Source organism: Dreissena polymorpha, chromosome 9, assembly GCF_020536995.1.
Source record: "Dreissena polymorpha isolate Duluth1 chromosome 9, UMN_Dpol_1.0, whole genome shotgun sequence".
NCBI classification, from domain to species: domain Eukaryota; kingdom Metazoa; phylum Mollusca; class Bivalvia; order Myida; family Dreissenidae; genus Dreissena; species Dreissena polymorpha.
Genome location: NC_068363.1, coordinates 54204225 through 54209820, shown reverse-complemented (window position 1 = coordinate 54209820; position 5596 = coordinate 54204225).

Here is a 5596-nt window from a genome sequence, read left to right as displayed (position 1 = left end):
ATTAAAATTGCTTGATTCATCGTCAATCCGATTTCTGCCGTCTAGAACCGTTACCTATAGAATTATAATTCGCATATCCAGGATAAAACATGTGTTTAATCACATTTACTTCCTTATTAAACCTGTTGTCTGATAGTACTTCTCATGTAAATGGGTATAATTTCGATATATGATTTTACTTCCGTGAAAACGTACGTCAGCTAAATGTATACGGTATTATTTTTACCATCCTAATTACCAAGGGCACTCTTCGAATGATATCAAATATTAAATAAAGTACAAATTATATATTCATTTACAGCTTAAAATATTATGAACTATTGCTTTTTAATGTAAAAAGCAGATCAGCACATACAACTTTAAGCTGCGGCATTCATGTTTACAGGTAAGATAAATCGTATAGTGTTGATACTTAAAGATAACGACGTAACATAACGCGCCATTCCTCCCTGAAGCAGTTTACCATACGTCATGGATACTAGCGCCCTGTTACGCAAATACCAAATGATCTCGGTGAATGCTTGCGTTCAATATAGTTTCTATACACTGTTTTCCGGAAGTTCTTGAAATGAAGTCGCCTAACCATAGTGTATTTAATTCCGCGTCTTTGACAGAGGTTCCTTGTTTTCTTCCTCCAAGAAGTGTTGGAAGTAGTTACAATATTAGTGTGTGTTATTTATATGCTACAAATAATAACTTCCGCACAGGTGACCGATTGCAATCGTGTTTTGTTTTTGCAAATGACAGACAGCTGTGTCTTTATTATTTTACGATGCATGATATGTGTGTCTCTCTTCAATCATCTGGCATACAAAATCGCTTCCTTATAGGTCTATGCACAATACAACTTGAGGCATTATAGATATAGTGTTGTCAAAAACCAGGTCGGACAATGTGAATATAACTTCCCGATATAAATGAGTTTATAAGAGCAGTATCTTAATTAAGAAGCCACGCGAATTACAATAACGACATTGTGTACATATTCTGGAGGCAATGTCTTGTTTATCGTGTGGTGTTTCTGTCATTTTCTGTTAAGTCTTTTTTTTTTCAAAAAAGGCTAAGATTCAATAAACGAGCTGTGTTTACCTTCAATCTATATTATTTATAGTGTTCAGTGTATGCCCAAAACGATTCTCTGCAAATTGGAATGGTAAAAGGAGGCCATATACCACATAATCTTTTGCTCTCGCTGTAACCTGATCAAACATCTGTTCTGTTCGCTGTCATCGTATTTAGCGACACTTGTATACAATAGTATAAAGTGTAGACCATTATGTCATAATGTGTTACCCGCATGATAAATTTGTATTTAAAAATCTCCATCGTTAGTGTCGGTTTAATTTTTGAACCTCATCACGGTTGAAAGTGCATATATACGAAATATACCCGCACTTAAATTAGATTTAGTACTAATGTGTAAGTCATTTTAAAACAACCAAATACAGAGGAAGAACGACATGAATGTGATGTGTCTTTTTAACAACAAGAAATGCGTCGAAACATAAAACATAATGTCAAATCACGGTTTAATTAGTATGTTCGATTTTGGGAACTCTAAATATATACACTAAATGGCTGATAGTATTTGATCAAAGTCAAACTTTTACTTGCCTGTTAATGATTGCTTTTTGATTACTTTTTAACATTTTATGAAACACATTTTTCAATGACATATTTCTTTTGTAGATTATTTTGTTATTGCATTCTTCCAATGTGAATAATGCGACGTTCTTTTACACGATTTGTGCAAACGTATATCACATTTATGAGTTAATGTTATTTAACCGTATGCGATTTTAACGTTGCACGTGCATAACCGCTTTGTACGTAACGTACTAAGGACTTAGTACGTGTTCGTACCTTGAAGACAGTCGGAACACATGATGTTCCACTTTGAGACACTTTTCAATATATCGAGGAAAAAAACCTAGAGTAAAAAACGCATTAGCCGACTGAGCTATTCCGCAAAACATACTTATCTCGCAAATTTTATACTTTTTATAAGCAATCTTCGTAGTTTCACAAATTTAAACGACAACAACAGAACTCTCCAAATTATTTATTCGTTTCGCGTTGCAACGCTTAATAATTTTAAGGTTTTTAAATCGTCAAAAGATGCCTATAATGGCTATATTAGACCATGGTAAATGTTCAGTAAAACTGTTTCCTCACAAATATAATAACTAAAACGAAAATTTGCGAATCTGAAACAACTTTTTTCAATTTTGTCAATTTACCAAACCGTGAAAAGATCCCTTTAAAAGGTAAGATACTTGTTCACTGTATGGTAAATTTCACGAAACATATGATGAAGAAGATAAAAATAAATTAATGCCATAACATCACATTTTAGATATAAAAACATGTGCTTGCCTCTTCTTTTTGTGGGTTTTGAAAAACTTACAAGCCTAAACCTTCCAGGTTTGGATATCAATTATAGAACGATTGTTTTGTCATAAAAGTGGAATAATTAACTAGTGATCGTTGTGACAGAGTCGACGTGGTCGCACAAATTAATGTCATATTCCAAAGTGTCAGTTAATACATTAAAACATCAAACCAACCGGCCGAGAATAAAATATAGTAGTGGATAAGTCTCCGTTCAACTAAATAGTGTCTTGCGACTACCGGATATTGGTGCATAACCTCTCTAGAATAGTAAGTGTATTAATTTTCATGCAGATTTGACAGGCCTGACCTCGCTTAGTTTAGTTATGAAGAGAAGTTTTATCGCAACTGGCTAGGAATTATGGTATAAAACGCAAGTGAAATGTGTATTTAAGTTATACAAGAGAATTTAGCCTTGATTCTGAGAGCAATAAATTTCAGAATTGTTTCGTTTTGATGTCCCGTCTGTTTAAACTGTTTGGCTGGTATGTTCAACAAAATACATTTAAATAAAAAGTTCTCTGGGTTGTCTATGTCACAGTCAATGAAATATCACATTTCGTCTTCAATTTGATGTATTAATTAACATATGCATAATAAGTCGTACACGTTTTAGCGATAAGAAATCAATAATTTGTCATATGCTTAGTACCATAAATTGCTTTTCACTCTACACATGGTATTAATGTATACAGCCAATAAAAGTAGGTTTAATTCTAAATGGATCAACACATTTTGGTAAAATCTATTTTTCACAACGCATAATCTATGACTAGTAAACACTTTCAAAGCCGCATTAATCGGCAAATGTAAAAGAATGCAATTTAAATCGCGGTTACGACACAGTGGCTACATGGCATTCGGGGTCAAGCTTAAAGGACTAATGCAATATAGTCACTTTGGAAAGATCATGGCAAGGTACGCTTCGCCGAATTTTACTTCTCGGATTACTATTCGGATTTAAGCTCACTCAAACAAGAATACTCCATAATAATATTGCCATTCTATGTTTATAGTTTCTGACATTTTAGATAATACTGTGATACTTAAACCGGTCATTCAAATGTTACACGTATTTAAATCTGATTGTCGAGAACAATATATGTACGAATCAAAACATGCTGTGAATGGTGTCAGCTAACCAAATCATTGAATGTTAACGTGAATATGTTGCATTTATATGTTATATCATCTACAGTTATTTTCATAAGCTGATGTCTCCAAGTACAATAATATACCGCAATGAATACATGATGTCGGTCAAAAGACTCGTGTCTGAGTTGTCTATGCATGTTTTATGCTTAAATCAGTTATTTAAATGTTACTCCTATTTTAATCCGATAATCGATGATGATGACGATGGTGTTGACGATTTTAACGATGATTTTACGATGATGATAATGATGATAATGATGAAGATAATAATAATGATAATGATGAAGATAATAATGATAATGATGATGATGGGGATGATGATGATGATGACGATGCTGAGGTGAATAATGATGATGATGTTTGTGTGGCTGTTGTTGCTGCTTCTACTGCTGTTGTTGCTGCTGCTGATATTGCTGCTGCTTCTGCTTCTGATGCTGCTGTTGATGATGATGATGTTCAAGGCAGATCGATTCAAATGTGTTGTTGTTAGCTTAAATGAGTTAGCGCTATCATCACATTTGATTTGAGTACCGATAACCCTCTAACCGATTTAACAAAAACATGATATCCTATCAGACTTGTGCTTTTACTTACGGAAGCGTATACTGTCAACCCAAATAATATGGTCATGCCGGATTAATTTATATCGACTTACTGTGAAATAACATGGTATGTCTTGAAGCTTTTTCCCACTTAATTTACTCGCCACAACGACATTAAGTTTAAGTCTCGACGTAAATGTTTCCGGCTTTTCCCGAATAAATATTTGGTCGACATAAACTAAGTCGACAAATCAACATAATGTATGGCGTCATGCTGTTGTGAAATTGACTTGCCATCATAGTTTTAGTCGACACGATGAGTAATTTTTTCGCCATGACACCTTTTTCATATCATGCCGTCATAGAATGTTGACATCATCACAGCATCAAGGTGTACCATATACGCTTCCATAGTTACTGAAATTATTGAATACGGACCTTTTATGATGTCATCAACTTTTTATCCTCAATCTCTAACTTGAAAGTAAATCGTGTTTACTTAATGCGTTCATACGATGATAATCATCAAGGTTGGATTGCAGTTGAAGGTGTGTAGGTGTGATTGGCGTTGCTTTACATAGATACTCGATTTCGAAGAAGTGTTAATTAAACTTAAACATTTACTGAATGGGCTTATTTTTCAAAAATGAATTACCGAAAAACCAGGAACTTCAATGAGATCAATTGATTTTGGTTTCATTCAAGAGATAAGTATAAGGATATATGGTTTTTAATAAAAAGTCATTCATTAAATATCGAATATAACTATAATTGTAGACCTTGTTTTATTTCCGGTACAGGGCAATTACAATCAAAAGATAATTCATGTACTCTCTAGTTCGTTGCCTGGGTAGAACAAGTACTCGTTGTCTTCAGAGATCTTGAAATGTATCTCTCAGTGCCAGTGGTGATCAATCCTTCTGGTAGTAAGGCGGTCACCCTATTAAATATGCCACCGCAACCTCGTTATAATAAAAAAAATAACCGCTTGAACATTGATCAAAACACATTATAAGAAATACTCTTGTTAGATCAGAAATTAAAACATGCCTGTTTATATTGCATCATTTAGTAAATAATATTTTGAGTCACAATCGACTGCGAACTGATAACAGTATGAAACTGCCACAGTCCGTTTTTGGTAAATAAACCTCTGTTTAAATTATGTGTTTACATCAATTTCATAATGTTTATACTATCTACATCGATCTTAAAGTCTTGCTTATATCATGTACTTGATCAGTTTGACTTCTCCCGATTCATCGGTGTTTATTCACTGTAGTGTTCTCATTGATTGTGGTCTTGTCCTGAATATGAGCCACCCGTACTATCATATGGACACGAGCTCTATCATAATAGGGTGTCTAGGGTTAGTCGATGTATAACAATTGATCACATCGTGCAAAGATGATCATGTGTCCCGCCGAACATAAACACTAAGATAATTATAGTATATATAAATATAGAGCTGTTGAAGCTATCGTGTGACTTTTGATATATATTTATAG